This window comes from Paramormyrops kingsleyae, chromosome 5, assembly GCF_048594095.1.
Source record: "Paramormyrops kingsleyae isolate MSU_618 chromosome 5, PKINGS_0.4, whole genome shotgun sequence".
Lineage (NCBI taxonomy): Eukaryota > Metazoa > Chordata > Actinopteri > Osteoglossiformes > Mormyridae > Paramormyrops > Paramormyrops kingsleyae.
The window spans coordinates 3,307,000-3,325,156 of record NC_132801.1 but is presented as its reverse complement, the minus strand read 5'-3'; the positions used below and the strand labels follow the sequence as shown (position 1 = coordinate 3,325,156).

The 18,157-nt window shown below is 55.7% G+C and overlaps 1 protein-coding gene across 1 annotated transcript in view; it reads right to left on the bottom strand.

The window, feature by feature from the left end:
- cox10 (cytochrome c oxidase assembly factor heme A:farnesyltransferase COX10) overlaps nt 1-18,157 on the bottom strand; it is a 34,910-nt gene that overhangs the window by 13,201 nt on the left and 3,552 nt on the right. The window lies entirely within an intron of this gene.

Below are 18,157 nucleotides of genomic sequence, written 5' to 3'. Positions count from 1 at the left end.
TGACGGGAAGCCTGCCCTCCAGATCACGGCGCCATGCACTGCTTGTTAAACTGTGAACAAGGAGCGGGTGCCGGGTGCAATTTAATGAGCCGAATGCTCGTTAATTCGTTGTCTCAGAAGCAGGAAGTGGAGGCGTGGAGGTGCGCACACGTGCACCGCAGGCAGCCTGGTCGCCGCACTCGAGCGCGCTTCTGCCTGCCTGCGCAGACCGGCTGCTGCTGGGACAGGAAGTGACCCGGCCAGAGTGCTCACAGGCATAAACAAACGACAGGAGGCCTTGAATCTCAGCCCTGCGGAACCAGCATCTGGAGCTTCCAACACAAACACCTAATCGCTCACACTCAGGGAACGCACCCCCCCCACCACCACCATAAACAAACATTCCTGCTTATTAACACCGCTGCATGTCTCCTAAGGTCACCCCGAACCGTGGGGACGTGGCAGAAGCACGCGGGGTCCAGCACCGGGCTCTCCGGCGTAACCTCGTCCCCCCACCCACACCAAAACGGAAACATTTATCTCACGCTATTTATAGCCACAGGACTCCAGTGGAGTGGCTCCAGGATGCAGTGCACAGATACCACAGCCTGTCACTGCAGCATACAGGGTGCGAGGGCCCATCAGAATCCAGCTTTTCCAAGCACTGCGCTAGTATGAGCACATTCATGAAGGACGGCGATACTCATGCCCTGAGCTGCCTTCTCGGTCACTAATAAACTGCTTCACAAAGAATCAAATAATACATTCAGGAGGTTATCGAAGACTTAAAAACAGCAACGGCTTCAAGGTCTTCTTCCATGTTTATCATCTCTGCTTGTAACCCTGGTTAACAAGACAGACAGACCTGCTCTGATCTCCTGATCACTTCCCTGAGAGCTATGAATTATGGCAAGAATAGCAAAGACCTTCGTTGCCTTACCATGCTCCCCTTGTCATGGAGCCAGGAGCAGGAGCTGATGTTTAACTGGCCAGTGAGCTGAGTGCACACATCATGGCTACAGTGCCATGGCCCAGAAGTTTAACTGGAAAAGACTTGACCTGTGCTAAGCTCCTCACACTACAGAGATTCTCAGGCCCCTCAGTTAAGGAAGGCAGCCTTCTTTGTGACCATTGTCAAGGAGAAGTCTAGGATATACAGCATGTCGGATAGGAGAGTGGGACTGTACTCCATCCCACATCTGAGCACCCCCTACTGGAAGGGAGGACTCTGGCCTTCTGTATTACTACACCAGTGCCTAAGCAAGATAGTAAAATGGCCTCAAAAATATTCTGTCTGTTAGCAAACAGCACGAGAGGAAACATGCTTGGGCAGGGCTGTGAAAAAGAGACCAGGAAAAGGCAGGTGCGCATGAACCTTTATGGGTTAAAATCTCATGAAAGACCCGGCGGTTAGACCCTTGAAGAATTTTAAAAGGTTGCATGTCTGGGTTAAAGTGTAAAATACACCGTCACAGTGAAGCTTCTCTCTGCTTCCGGAACCATCATATTTACCGTCAGGGTAAATTTAAATCCGCTTAACTGTAACATAAACAGGCCAACACAGCTCAGCACCCCCCAGGTCCCAGAGCAGCACCCCCCAGATCTGCTGCTTCTCCTACCACGGTTCTCCATCCACGCGATGCCCTGTCGGTTTCGAACGCTGTGCTGAGTGAGAGTGAGCTGACATTCCTGAGTGACCTCTGAAAGACCACAGAGGGACACACAGTGACAGATACACAGGCGCATACAGACTCACCGCGAGTCACAGCAGGCCTCCAACATGCCAGGACACAGGTCATCGGCATCCCCTTTTGACAATGGTGCTACGATCAAGGTTTGCATTCCGTAATCAGGCCTGCTTTCATAGGGCTCGTCCCAGCGGCTGGTGGTTTGTAAACAGGAGACCAGATCTCTCACACGCAGACAGCAAAGGGCACGGCCGTCACCTAGACCCACCACCGGGACACCGCAGACACCGCAGACGCTGCAGACGCTGCAGGCACTGCAGACACCCGCTACCCATCAATCAGACAGGCCATGTAGGCAGCTAGTGAAGAGCAGTCATGTGGCCAGAGGTTTCACGTCAGGAATCAGGAAGGCCTGGGAGGAACCGGCAGAGCCAAGGCCACAGCAGAGGAGGACAGCCTCAGTACGGCTAATTAGCCGGCATTTCTGATAATGAACCGAAAGACGATTCCCAGCTGAGGAGACCTTGAGGAACATGAGCAGCCCAAACGATAGATGGGGAGGACAGTTGGGGGACCCAGGGCCCAGATTACGGGCTCACACTAATCTTCAAGGTCAGGAGGTTTAACCATGACGGGGCATTCAGGAGTCCTGCTGTGCACATTCAGCCAGAACACTGGGGTCAGGAACAGACCCACCAGAGTGGAGATGGAGCTGCCAGTCCCATAGACAGACTAACAGGGGAAGCTGCTGCTCATAAATCAGTGAGGATAAGGGTCCCAAACGACATCACTCCCTGCCCCCCTTGTCACAGTCTGTCGGTGGCACTACCGTGACCTCTCACCTGCGGGAACCAATCTGCTGATCTTGTGACAGGAGCCGGTGCACCCTTCACGCCGAACAGCCAAAACATCTCCCCGCCCCAAACACTCCCACGAGCACAGTGAGCTGTGCGTGCACAGCCCTCTCACGTGCACGCTGCACAGCCCTCTCACGTGCACGCTGCACAGCCCTCTCACGTGCACACTGCACATGCACAGCCCTCTCACGTGCACACTGCACAGTCCTCTCACGTGCACACTGCACAGCCCTCTCACGTGCACACTGCACAGCCCTCTCACGTGCACACTGCACAGTCCTCTCACGTGCACACTGCACAGTCCTCTCACGTGCACACTGCACAGTCCTCTCACGTGCACACTGCACAGCCCTCTCACGTGCACACTACACAGCCCTCTCACGTGCACACGGCACGTGCACACAGCTGACAGACACACAGAGCCGGAGCGGCGGGGCCGGAGATGGAGGTCAGCAGGATAAAGAGGACAGACACACCCCACCGTGCATAAGACCCCCACACAATAACACTTAGCGGTGCACCAATCCCAAAATTTTGGCTGATACCATTAACCGATATATTTCTGTCTAATGTTACTAATAACCAGTTAACCTCTGAGATCCAGGATTCTGCACTGAAACTGATTTCAGTGATGTTAATGTCAGTGGCCTGATGCCAGATCCTGTAAATACGTTCAGCAGCTGCATCACATAATGCAGGCAGTGAGATATCAGCAAAGCAGCGCTGACTTGGAAGACCACAGTAAGGTTCTAAGCGGTTCTCCACTATGAAAAATGGCTGATTGTCTAATGTTCTTCATGTCCGTTATTTTAGTAGTTATGTCTTTAATCTTGAATAATGACTAACATATTGGCTAACAATATCAACCAAGATATATCGGACTGATGATTTTTAATGATATCTATGTTATACTGTATATCTGCAGCAACGCTTTCACGTCCGCCAAAGTAGGCGTCTATTTCTATGGCCCCATCGTAAATCCGAGACTCAACACCCTCTCAAACCACCCTCTCAAAAAGGGTCCACGCATCTGCTTGGGAAGACCCCCGTACCCCCGTACCATGGGGGAGCTTTTACCAAGCAGGACACACAAGGGAAAGCCAACGACAGGAAGGTACCAGAAGGGCGTCACCTGTTAGCCATGGGGGAGGGAGTCCTCTCCGCCTAGCAGAACCTCCTCCTGACCGGCAGGTAGCAGAAACTCATGCTCCTCATAACCAAATCAGGAGCACTAAACTATTAAATGATGTAATGGCAGTTTAGGAAGTTTAGCAAACTTACTGACCAAAAAACAACTAGCGAAGCGTACTGCTCTTTCTGACCTTGGTGGCCTCCGGCAAATCTGACCAATGGCTTGTCCTCACAGCAACGATGATGCTTCCCAGGACACCAATTAACCCATGACACTACGCCAAGTGACGGCCTATCAGTGCCTGCCGCCCCCCGGATTTACAGAGGCAGCCAGGCGTTAGATCTTAACTGACTGCTTCCTGGAGAACTCCAGAGAAGATCCAAAAGGACTGCTTTTAATCGCAGAGGCCCGGAACCGCTCTATCGTACATCACTTCCTAATGCTTAGGATGGGGTAAACAGCAGCATTCACATTGGGGGAGGGGGCATGCAAGCTAGAGGCAGCGGGGGGGGGGGGGACTGGCAGTGTAAACAGTCAAGTCTGATATGCACATGATAAGGAAACAGCAGCCTGAGAACGAAAAGACAGCCCCCCTTCACCACCCAGTCCGTCCTCTCAGCTCTGGAATCCTTCTAAACCATTTATCTCAAGTCACTGGAGAGACAGCCCCCGGCCCCCAGCCCTGGGTGGCGTACATTTGTCTGAACGATGACACGCCCGCAGTGTGTCTGGGTGGGATTACTCCCGCCGTGGGACTGGAGAGAGCTGAGCCATCAGGGGACACAGCTTCCTGTGGATGTGCCCTCAGTCGTCAGTAGCAAGGAGATGGAAGAAAGGAGAACACACTGCACCATCAGAAAGGGGGGGAACACACTGCACCATCAGAAGGGGGGGGGCACACTGCACCATCAGAAGGGGGTAACACACTGCACCATCAGAAGGGGGGACACACACTGCACCATCAGAAGGGGGGACACACACTGCACCATCAGAAGAGGGGAACACATTGCACCATCAGAAGAGGGGAACACACTGCACCATCAGAAGAGGGGAACACACTGCACCATCAGAAGGGGGGGGGCACACTGCACCATCAGAAGGGGGGGGACACACTGCACCATCAGAAGGGGGGGGAACACACTGCACCATCAGAAGGGGGGGGCTTTGCTGACGGGGCCTGGTGTTTAGGCCCAAATCAGAGCTCTAACGCTGAGTTCGGTGCACTTGTGCGAATCCCGGCACCACCTGGGGCCATGGTGAGAGTAGACACCTGTGTGTGTGGGGGGGGTGAATGTCAGAACACCAAGGCCGACAGCTCCGGTCTACCCCCACTCAAAGCCCCCTGGGAAGGGGGAAAACCCTTATCCCACTCAGCCGGCCCAGGTGATGATGACTGGTAATGAGGCCTTTAGTAAAAGGGCGTTGTGAGGGCAGGTGGTCCGGCCCGACACAGCACAGCACAGCACACCACAGCCCGGCCCGGCCCGACTCAGCACGGCCTGACACGACACGACACGACAGGCTGGCATTCCTGCTGACTACTGAGGCGTGCACACGCACACACAGAAATACACTGAGAGACAAAGGGACAGAAAGGGACACACACACACACGCACTTACTTTTCAAAAGACCTCTGAAGTTCCCACAGGGCCGACACATGCCACATAAGCAACAAGATAAACAGCGAGGAAGACCATCCTCTGTGCCGAAAGCAAAGGGGTACAAACAGACAAGCGTCACGCACAGCCGGTGTCACGCACAGCCGGTGTCACGCACAGCCGGTGTCACGCACAGCCGGGGTCACGCACAGCCGGGGTACACGCACAGCCGGGGTACACGCACAGCGGGGGTCACGCACAGCGGGGGTCACGTACAGTGGGGTCACATGCAGCCGGGGTCACGCACAGCGGGGGTCACGCACAGCGGGGGTCACGCACAGCGGGGGTCACGCACAGCGGGGGTCACGTACAGCGGGGGTCACGCACAGCGGGGGTCACGCACAGCGGGGGTCACGCACAGCCGGGGTCACGCACAGCGGGGGTCACGCACAGCGGGGGTCACGCACAGCGGGGGTCACGCACAGCCGGGGTCACGCACAGCGGGGGTCACGTACAGTGGGGTCACATACAGCCGGGGTCACACACAGTGGGGGTCACGCACAGCCGGGGTCACGCACAGCCGGGGTCACGCACAGCGGGGGTCACGCACAGCGGGGGTCACATACAGCAGTTACCACAGCAGATGGAGCCACCAGCCCTGCCAAGGGGGGGGGGGGGGGGCATTAGGGCGACGAGCCATCAGCCGTCGTCAGTCGTTGTTTGGGGTCTTTTAATTAGGCTACAACTTAAATATTTATAGAAATATACCCGGGGGGGGCTGAGGGCCAGGACCTTCACTCACCCCAGTGTACCCCGCTTCGGTTTCAGGTGCGGGCTGGCTGACCTATCATCCATTACAGCCCCCACCCCTGCCCCCGCCCATTCATTAGAGCAGCGATACAAAACACCAAGCCACAGAAAGGGCGGTGGTGCTGGGGGCTCCATTATGCCAAGATCACCCCCCCCCCCAGCCTTTTCAGCCGCACGCCGAAGGTCCTCTCAGGTGACGGGGTGACCAAGCGAATGGCCACTCGGGCTCAGGGCGATGGCTGCCCAGCGATGGCGACCCGAGATGGCGAGTTTTGGGGATGGCAGCCAACCAATCGAGCCACAAGGATAAAGGTAAGAGGTTTGGGGGGGGGGGGGCGGGGGGGGGGCGGCTCTCCTTCGCTTCACCGGCACCAAGCAGCAAGTCAATTAAGTGAAATGGACACGAGTCGTTGAGGGACAGAGCTGACAGGCCAATTAGTAACTGCAGAGAATTAGCAGGATGGGGGGGCTTGTCTGGGTCACCAGCAGGAGGCAGTCAGCCATCATCAGCTTTAAAATCTCCAGTTTGCCGACAGTGAGGGACAACAGTATCAGAACAGCCTGCATGTGTGAGAGTGTGTGAGTGTGTGTGTGTGTGTGACAGACAGACACAGACAGAGACACAGACAGAGACACAGACAGAGACACAGACAGAGACACAGACAGAGACACAGACAGTGCTCTCGCTTCTGACCGAAGCCGGGTTTCCTCATCTCAATCCCAGCAGTCCAATCAGGTAGATTTTTTTGAAACTTGAAGAAAAACTCATAACTCAATTTCAAACCTGAAGAGAGAAGTTCAGCCAAGCAGCTCCCACAGAGCACGGGAAGCAGACAGACGACAACCTCGAACCTCGAACCGCCAAGATGGGTACCGGCTCACAACCAGCAGACAGGAAATGAAGTCGTACAAATTACATCATTCTTCCCTTGCAAACATCAAGCCTGTAGGAAGGTGGGCAGCCGACCCAAAGCTGCAGAAGACGAAAAGAGAATTCAGGCGAACAAGGTTCAGGTCTCAAACTAGCAGCAGAATGGTTCCCATTCAGTGAGCGACTAATCCTTTACTATATCAAACCTGCTGTTTGGAGATATCCCAGAACTTTCCTTTCCAAATTACACATGGGGAGTCAAGCCAACTAGAGTTGTCTGAACGTCATTAAATACCTTCTCGTGCAATTGACTTGATTACAGACAGGTATTAAACCCAGCCATTCGAAATCAACCCCCCCCCCCCCAGCATTACTCATCAGTACTTAAGCTGATTGAGTTATCTGGCCCCTTGCCAGCGATGAAATCTTCCCTGGCGGACATGCGTTCCCGTCTGACCCGGTGCCCTGAAGCGTACAAGCTGAACACCAGTACAGCCGCGACACGGAGCTAACAGACAAGCAGGCAGAAAGCAGGACTCACGCCGTGGGACATATTTACAGGTTTGTACACCCAGGGTCCACGGCAGCCGTGCCAGCCAGTAAATCCAAGCTGGGCGAAGGGGCTTCAGTGTTAAGGTGCCAGCATGAGGACTCGCGGCGTTAAGGTGCCAGCATGAGGACTCGCGGCGTTAAGGTGCCAGCATGAGGACTCGCGGCGTTAAGGTGCCAGCATGAGGACTCGCGGCGTTAAGGTGCCAGCATGAGGACTCGCGGCGTTAAGGTGCCAGCATGAGGACTCGCAGCGTTAAGGTGCCAGCATGAGGACTCGCAGCGTTAAGGTGCCAGCATGAGGACTCGCAGCGAGATGCTACGTGTCAGCACGCATGCGGATAAACGCCGCTGTAATCTCCATTTTGGGGACAGCAAGTCCGTTTTAGACAAACATGGAAATTCTGGTTGTCAAACCTCTCCTTAGGGAAAAAAAAAATTATCAACATAATTCTTGGTTATTTTTAAAACTGTAAAGCAGGACAGCAGTAATTATGACAGTCTATTCCTGAAAGATCCCAGCCCTAATCCCAGTCCCACTGCTGCTGGCTCCTGGTTTTAGCAGGAAGGTTGGCAGCCACACGGAGAGTCACAGGGCAGACAGAGAATGAGAAGCGTGTCACCATGGGGTCGCTCTGAAGAGCACGGTGCAGAGGATATCCCAGGGATGTCCCAAAGTCAGGAGACGAGTGCCTTCATTCCTAAGACCACGTTTTGGGAATCCCCATTCCCAGAAAATACACCTTAACACTGGGACCTGACCTCAGTTACCCCCCCCCCCACCCAACTTCTTCAGTGTACGTTTCCACTCCTGTGCCTCCCGAAACCGGCCTCCCGAAATTGGACTCAACACGGATCCCAGGACCAGAGCGTTCCTCCAGCGAGGCACCACAGAAACACCACACGCACAAAAAACACACCGTCATCCGGATCACCGAACGGCACACCGCCATCGGCAAGCTAGACGCCACGCTCCGTGTCGGCGGTGCGCCTGGCAGCCGGCACCCAAGCCACCGAGACAGTGGCACCGCGGGGGAAAAATTAATCACTTCACACGTGGCGAGGAACCGGACCAAATGGAAAGTTTATAACGCTGCAGAGTGTTTTCAAAGTGGTTTTAACGTGTCAGCGTGTGGGTTGTGAGGTAGGGTCCAGACTGAAAAAAAAATACCAGAGTTACCCACAGCTAGGGCAGGGCCACAGCTTACACACTGAATAAATGTTCAAATGCTGAATTTAGCCCCCAGTGAGTGAGCGCCACCCCGCAGTGACGACTCTCGAGGGGATGGTGTGTTCCAACCAAAGCTCACGGCTAACGTAAACTCAGCGCTTGGCCGCCTCTGGACAGTCGTGCCAAAAAGCAACTCTCTTGCCATCTGGTTTATTAATCTTGAGGGGACTCTAATCCTCTCTTATCTGTGGAAACCTCTGGGGGGGGGGGAGGCAGGATGATCTACGAGAATGGTGTAGGTTACACCATCAACAAACCAGGAGACCTGCAGCAGACTGAAAGCCATGTGGATGAAGTGCTGAAGCGAGTTGGTCGGTTCTCAGAAAGCATTCACCATTAACAGGACGACCCCTTTAAAATCGTGAGGGGGAGGTGGGCGAAGTCCGTCACCCATGTGTTCAGCAGCTGCAGTTGGCGAGCGTGGTCTTCAGACTGAGAGTGGCACCAAAACAGGTCAGCGAGCGCATGCCCACGTTAAGGGGGGCGAGGAGGGAACATCTCCAGGGCTCCTACCCCCCAGCAAGCACCATTTCTTTATAAGTCGACAGAGTACAATTACACCCGTGTCCCCATATACCCATGGCATGGCATATACCCTCATGGGGGGGTCTCAATAAACCGTAAGCTGACAGTATCAGAAAAGAGGGGGTGTCTGTAATGAGGGGGGTGTGGATACGCTACCCTGAGCCCAGTCGGCCCAGGAAATTGGATGCTCTGCCCCAGCAATGGAGTGATCTGAGCTCTGTGCCCCCCACCCCAGCTCCACACGCACACACACACACACACACGACCAGAGGAGGTGCAGACATGTATATGAATTGGAAGTTTGTTCAGTGAGTAGGTGCACATCCCTAACCCTGAGGACCACTGGATGGGAAGATGATCTCCATCACCTACCCCCCCCCCCCCCCCCCCGGGGACCCTGAGCAGCTCCACTGCATGTTGCTGAGACCCCCTCCTACTCAAGTAACAGGAACATTGATGCTGGACTGTGCTCTGGGTTCCAAAGTCCCCCTCTTGCGAAGGCGGTCTCTGATGTAGGTAGTACACACTTCTGCACTATAGTGATACACAGTGTTTACACTCTCTTAAAATGCATAATGGTGAAAAGTAACCCGGTTTCCATCATCGTCCAGTGGGCTCTCAGAAAGCCAGCAAAATAATGACTAGGCCGAAAAAAACCAATCCTCTGGGTGACCTGGCAGTCCTAGGTGTCATGTGACATCAGACAGGAAAACCTGCCGGAAAGCCAAGGGTGTGAATGAGCACAAAGCCACATCAAACGGCCGTCTAAGCTGCACAGAGGACCCCACTCAAGTCCACTCAGCTCCCGAAATTCACAAGTTCTAGATTTGTCCCATGATCTAACAAACCCAGGTCCCAGCGTTTCGGGTGGGATGTGGAGGTTCCACCCAACGACGAGCACACAGCTAAAAGCGAGGTTCAGTCAGAAGGAGCCCATCTCAGGATGACGCCACAATGTCCGAGGACCCAGGCGGGGATAAGCAGAAGAACCACAACCAGCACCCGACCAGGGAGAGGGCGTGAAATCCACAATCGCCTTTGGACAACGTCAATGTCACCTCCAGAGTTAGTGATAACCAGCGAGACCCCCCACCATGCAGATCCAGATCCAGCCACATTTTGGGGAGAAGCAGCACCATAATAAGACGCACGGGTGCCCCCCCTCGGGCAGATTGTCGTGAGCAGGCTGACCCAACAGAGTAGTAACCCCCTTGTTACAGGTGATGGTGATACTGACCAATCTGACTGGGTGATGGGGGTGAATCAGTCAGAGCAAAGAGCCTGGTCTTCATTGCAAAACACCTCCAGTCACAAACAACATGGTCTACCTCCTTGGACACCTCTACACCTCTCGGTCTCAAAGACACCCCCGCCGGCCATCAAAACAACCTAAAGTCCGTGCGATCCTTCTTTGGACCAAAGAATTTTAAGTGCTCCAGGACTTCGCCTAACTCCCCAAATATCTTCACACCGACATGCCCTGGGTATTTACCGCGTTTCTAGACAGCGAGAACAGAACCAGAGAAGAAGCGGTTCCGTGCCGGCATGAACGCTTCAGAACCAGAGAAGAAGCGGCTCCGTGCCGGCATGAACGCTTCAGAACCAGAGAGGAAGCGGCTCCGTGCCGGCATGAACGATTCAGAACCAGAGAGGCATGAACGCTTCAGAACCAGAGAAGAAGCGGCTCCGTGCCGGCATGAACGCTTCAGAACCAGAGAGGAAGCGGCTCCGTGCCGGCATGAACGATTCAGAACCAGAGAGGCATGAACGCTTCAGAACCAGAGAGGAAGCGGCTCCGTGCCGGCATGAACACTTCAGAACCAGAGAGGAAGCGGCTCCGTGCCGACATGAACGCTTCAGAACCAGAGAGGCATGAACACTTCAGAACCAGAGATGAAGCGGCTCCGTGCCGGCATGAACACTTCAGAACCAGAGAGGAAGCGGCTCCGTGCCGGCATGAACGCTTCAGAACCAGAGAGGAAGCGGCTCCGTGCTGGCATGAACGCTTCAGAACCAGAGAGGAAGCGGCTCCGTGCCGACATGAACGCTTCAGAACCAGAGAGGAAGCGGCTCCGTGCCGACATGAACGCTTCAGAACCAGAGAGGAAGCTGCTCCGTGCCGACATGAACGCTTCAGAACCAGAGAGGCATGAACGCTTCAGAACCAGAGAGGAAGCGGCTCCGTGCCGGCATGGATCCACAGATATGCTTTCTTGTAATTCCAGAATGAACCAAAGCTTCCATCCAACAAGAAACAGGCAGCTCGCGTAAGTAAATGCAACAACACTGATGGAACACAGCTGCTCTGGACTCTGCCGCTTAAAAAAAAGGGGGGGGGGGGGGGCTTATGGATCTACATATTTCCCCCATGCTAGCCGTGTGGACGGTGACTTTATTTAACCAACCGCTGACAGAGCCAACTTAGCTGCTAAACGGCATCAGGTGTGTAGCGCACACAGACCAAAGGGGCACGACCCCCCCATCCCCCACCCCCCCCTGCGGCTGAGGAGGGGCACCCCACAGCCCACCTCCAATTACAGGACAAAGGCACACAGGGGCTTAAAAGGCAGAGGCGTGCTCCGGAACGTGACACCATGCTCATTGGCCGGCTGAGGACCTTCTAATGACCCTCTCTCTAGACACTAAGAGGGAGATAATGCTTTAATCAGCCTGCGGTCTGCTCACCTGCAGTGCGTGGGGAGCATGTGGGGACAGGCAGGGCACGGAGGCAGGCAGGGCACGGGGGCAGGCAGAGCACGGGGACAGGCAGGGCACGGGGGCAGGCAGGGCACGGGGGCAGGCAGGGCACGGGGGCAGGCAGGGCACGGGGACAGGCAGGGCACGGGGACAGGCAGGGCACGGGGGCAGGCAGGGCACGGGGGCAGGCAGGGCACGGGGACAGGCAGGGCACGGGGACAGGCAGGGCACGGGGACAGGCAGGGCACGGGGACAGGCAGGGCATGGGGGCAGGCAGGGCACAGGCTCCTGGGCAAACGGTGCAGGTGTGACAGCTAATATTAATGACTATGTTTATGTCTTTGGGGGGGTTACGTACTGAGTTCTCTTTGGAATGGACTTTAGAAAAGTAAACGGATTAAAAACAAAGTACATTAAATGAATAAAAGCTTAATTATATAAGCCTGACCTTATAAAACTTTTATTCCAATATATAAAGGAAGGTTCCCCTCCAATGAAAAAGGCACTTTTTCAGCATGTACTGACTGTCCTGTTGGGGGGGGGGGGCTGTCCCAGCTGTACTGACTGTCCTGTCGGGGGGGCTTTGATGCAAACTGGTCAAAAATAAGATCACCACAAGGATACCCCATCATTTTCTGTGTACTCATCACACCTACAAGCCCTCTTCTCTTGACGAGCCTGTGCACACGCATGTCCTTTGGAAATGTAAACATGCTAAGCACCAGCGCTAACTGGTTACCAGAGCTAACTGGTTACCTGACCCCCCAAACACCACATTCATGTAAAATCTAGGTAACCCCGCTTCTACAAAAGTGCTTTTTGGAAAAAAATGAAAATCATAAAAATGTAATGGAGACAAAGCAGCGCAGAGCCCCAGAGGGCAGGGCTGTAAGGATGGGAATGAGGAGGCGGGGGGGGGGGCCCAGGTGACTCCAGGGCCCTTTGAAATCCCAGGCAAGGGGGGGGGGGTGGCAGAGCAGCCTGGCGTCACGCGGGAGGAATGCTTATGCCGTTTGAAAGCAGATCCGCTGTCGCTGGCCTCGGACTCGGGGACAGATAAAACTCACAGCGCCCCCCCCCCACCTTTGAAGAGGACGGGGCCGATGGCGTTCTGTTACCCCTAATGGCCCTGGGCGAGGGCTGCCCCAACCCCCCCGCACCGCCAGGGGAGGCTGGGAACAGGGGGGCTGATGGAGGGCCGGGGGCGGATATCACAGAACCACAAGAAAAAGTGTGTCACGGCACTTTGCTGAGGGGGTGGTACGTTTATCAAGGGTGGGGGGGCAACAGTCAAAACTTTGCTCTGGAAAGTGACACATACGCTGGGCAGGGAACGACCGGGGTATTGGCAGGGGTGTGGTGGGGGGGGGGCTAGGTTGGGACAGGAATGAGATCCTGAAAAGTAAACCAAAAATAAAGAAGCCTTTTCAGCATAAATAAGGTGGGGGGGCATGTGCATCTGGGAAAAAAGAATCCAAAACAGGCACCAAGTCTCAGAAAGTGGGGGCCACACTGGCAGGGCAGTCAGGTAAGCACTGGGGGGGGCAGCATGGCCGTGACTGGCCACCGCACCCCAAGCCTGCGGGACATGGCTCATCATAGGTCGACAGTGAACCGGCTCGCGGCCCATATAAGGGCATGAGCGGCAAAAGCCGCCGGGACCGTAATCAAATGGCCGCCGCGAAGCAGACGGGCCTAACGATGCCGGTAATCACCCGGCCATTTCTGTCCCAAACACCCCCTCCCCTTACATGATGGATCCAGGCTCTGCTGTTTAGAGTTACACCCGCACCCCCCCCCAAAAAAAATCGCGGGTAGTCTACATCGATGCCCTCTGGTTCCTAACCCCGTGGCTCAGCCACGCCCATGATGCCAGGCTCGGTGGGCAATGGGGTACTCTCAAAGGCGGGGGGGGGGGGGGGGGCTTCACCTCCCACACCCCAGTCAGTGGCAAGGGGGGCAAAATACCAATAAAAGCGGGAAACCCCCCCCCCCCACTCATGACAGCCAATGGCAGGAGCCAAGAAATGGGAGGAACTACTTTTTGAAAAAGAATAAAATATAAACAGAGGCAGTGATGGCAAAATAAAGCCTAAATTATTCAAAGCGCTCGACGACACACCCAGGAGGGATTAAATATTCAGGGTTGCGAGCCTCCAGCCCCCCCCATCTCGAGTGAGGCGAGCTCCGTGTTGTTCTGGGAACGTAAATCACTCTGAAGGCGAGTCAGAGGCGGCGTCCCGGGAGACCCGCATCCCGCTGGCACTCGGCACTCTCGCAGCCGGGCGCATTAGTGCCGGGAAGCCCAGGGGGGCAGATAATACCCAGAATGCATCTCAGACCCATCTCGGTCGGCGACGGGCCAAGCCAATCTCAAAAACAGAAACGGGCGGGTGGTTTGGAGCCGAAATATGGACGTGATGGTGGGGGCTCCTCCAGCACGGACGCAGGTCCTGAGTGGCGGTAAGGGGCGGGGCCCAAATATCTGGAGAACCGCTGATGACACGGGCTGGTCAGGACCGCGCCCACCCGCCTTTGGTCATGCGACTGGAGGTGAAAGGGCAGCAGAGTTCAGGGAACCATGGGGCACCTCCCACGCGGACACGTCACAGACTGTCACACACAGGCGCGACGACCCCCCCCAAAAGAGTGTAGCATGTTTACATGTGCAATGATCACCTTCAGAAAGAAGCCCAACGCTGAGACACGTCAGTATAAAGGCAGACAGGGGTACGTAGGAGGGGGGGAGGGGGGCTGGGGGATGGGATCCGGGGGGGGGGTCACAGTGGGGTAACAACGAGAGGATGACTTGGTCAAGAGTATCAAGTGTTCAATACGCATCCAGTTACAGGAGTAATTACTGGGGGGGCACATTCCCCCATTTCACATTTTAAACCAATTATATTTTAAACAAAAGGATTAAAATTGATACCCCCTAGTATAAGGCAATGTGCCATTCAGCTGATACTCCCCAGAAGAGCTGATAGCTGCGGGCCGGGGGGCCGGGGGGCCAGTGCAGGGGGGGTCACACCTCTAAGACACGGCAGATTCTCATCAGGCCACTTTAAGGACACTTGCTTTTGGGGGGCGGCTCCTTATCACCCGCACATACAGCGAGGGCAGGAAAATACTCCCCAGGTCCAAGAAAAACCCCAGCAGGGGTTCGGAAGCACGGCGTTGCCATCTTTAACCTATGCTACAGTCACAGGAAGGCGGGAGCAAGAGTCAGCTGGACTAAACATGTAAATGAGTCACACGGCACCCGGCTATACACACACGGACACACACGGACACGCGGACACACACGGACATGCGGACACATACGGACACACACGGACGGACGCACGGACACGTGGACACACACACACGGACACACAAGCACACGTGCACGCACACACACACATGCAGACACACGCACACACGTGCACTGAGCACACGTGCACGCATGCATATGCACTCACACGTATGCACACAAATGATGTCTCACTGCACCAGCCCATCCCCATCAGCGCGGGACAAGATCACCCCTACAGGTGCCCCCCCCCCCAGACCCAGCTTGAAACACTCTCCTAACTCAATTACCTCGTTAAGGCCAATGACCGCACAGGCCGCTGATGGTGAGAGCCAAAACATCGCTGGCAGGACACCCGGGGAAGACGTGCCCCCCCAGGGTGACCCCGCTGCCAGCACACAGAGGCAGTGCCGCCACCCCCCCAAAAATAATAATTAAAGAGAAAATTAGAGCCCAAATACATTTTCCCCTGACAGTGTTGAGTTCCATACAAAGGACCCATTCAGAGAGGCCGCCTTTCGCACCCGAGGTTTCAGGAGGGGCGGGGGGGCGTCACTCTGATTGACTGTGTATTTTCCAGGCAAAGTGCTGCCCCAAAACAAACACCCAAAGCTGTCAGGGAACCACCCCACCCCACCCCACCCCACCCCCCCCCCACAGACCCCTGGTAACGAGCCCCACATGGGGGAGGGGGAGACACGAGGAGCGCACACCCCGGCTGTGACACCCTGCTCACACTCCTCCAACAGGGGGCGCAGAGAGGCACCCGCTAAGGGAGGAGCCAAGTGAGACTGTGTGGTCTTCAGTTCACTTTCCACCCCCCCCACCGCCCTGCAGATGGGGTGAAGCGTTTCGGAAGCTGTCCTTGGCTTCATACAGAGTGATGATGGGCCTGGCGTGCTTCACCTGTGACACTGTGGGCGGGGCTGTCTCTCCAGGGGGCTCTGGAGGGGGGCCACGCCCCGGCACACGGCTCCTCTGTTAGCGTCCCTGTCACCGCGCCACCCCCACGAGACAAGAGCTGGCACTGCATCAGAAGGAGCCCCCCCTACTGTAAAAACCTGCAGCAGACCAAAGTCTTGAGATCAGTTACACAAAGATACCCCCCTATCCCCCCGCCCCCTGCAGCCCCTTTCATCTCAAGATCTCCGAGAGGTGCCTGAACACATCCCGCGTGTCAGGACGAGGTTACCACGGAAACCAGCCGGGCGGCGCGTGTGACTGCGCGTGTGCATGCAAGCACACGTACGTATAATTAGACAGGAAAAATGATATCCTTCGGAGAGCCGCCCCCCCACCCCCAACACACAGGATCTGCAATGAAGGCAGAGGCAGTTTGTAATTAAACTGCCCCCACCGCTTTGTTAAATATCAGTGCTCCACGTAATCGCTCTAGAGGGAACCCCCAACGCCCACGGCCACACCCCCAGCTACGTCTCAGGGCCTGTACCTCCAACCACCATCATAAACAGCGATCCGCTCATTTGGTTCATTAAACATCACATCATACTTATTTAGCAGATCCTTTTACCCAAAGCGACCTATGAGGAAGCAGGTCAGCCAGTTCTGGGGGCAACTGGGGGCCCCACAGTGACATTACTGGCCAACCCTGGGATTCAAGCCAGAGACTTTCCGGTCACAGGCTCAAGATCCTAACCCTCCAAGCAACACACTGCCCCCACTGGGCCATACTCACCGCAGACAGACCAATAAGGAGGATGGCATGAGCCATACTGGGGCAACTGGGGGTCAGGAACCACAGTCGAGTTCGAGTCCCAGCAGAGTTAATCATTAACCTACAGGAGGCATCTAAAGGCAAACTGCTCTAGCAAAGCGCTCAGATTAGCGACCCCGGCCACATTAACAGGCAGGGTGCTCTCAGATAGACGGGACCCCCACAGAAAGACAGAGCGCCCGCAGACAGACGGGGCACTCTCTCAGAGAAGGGACCCCCACAGAAAGACAGGGTACCTGCAGAGAGATGGAGCATCTACAGAGAGTTGGGGCACCAGAAGACAGACAGGGCATTCTCTGAGAGACGGGACTCTCTCAGATAGGCGGGGCACCAGCAGAGAGACGGGGCACTGTCTGACAGGCAGGAGGCCCACAGACAGACACAGTGCTCTCAGACAGGTGAGACGCCCGCAGACAGATGCAGTGCTCTCAGACAGGTGAGACGCCCACAGACAGACACAGTGCTCTCAGACAGGTGAGACGCCCGCAGACAGATGCAGTGCTCTCAGACAGGTGAGACGCCCGCAGACAGATGCAGTGCTCTCAGACAGGTGAGACACCCACAGACAGACACAGTGCTCTCAGACAGGTGAGATGCCCACAGACAGACACAGTGCTCTCAGACAGGTGAGACGCCCACAGACAGACACAGTGCTCTCAGACAGACGTAGTGCTCTCAGACAGACGCAGTGCTCTCAGACAGACGCAGTGCTCTCAGACAGACGCAGTGCTCTCAGACAGGTGAGACGCCCGCAGACTGACGCAGTGCTCTCAGACAGGTGAGACGCCCGCAGACAGATGCAGTGCTCTCAGACAGGTGAGACGCCCGCAGACTGACGCAGTGCTCTCAGACAGGTGAGACGCCCGCAGACAGATGCAGTGCTCTCAGACAGGTGAGACGCCCGCAGACTGACACAGTGCTCTCAGACAGGTGAGACGCCCGCAGACAGATGCAGTGCTCTCAGACAGGTGAGACGCCCGCAGACAGACACAGTGCTCTCAGACAGGTGAGGTGCCCGTTTCCTGGTGAAAACTCGCCAGACATATACCGTGACTGAACTCCCAGTGTGCCTGGACCCCGAGCGCCGAGGGACGGGATGGAAAGCCCACTCTGGGCACACACCCCTTCCCTCCTTCTCCAAACGCAGCACATGCTGCACTGTGTCATGGGTTCAGGCCAGAGGACCTTCAGG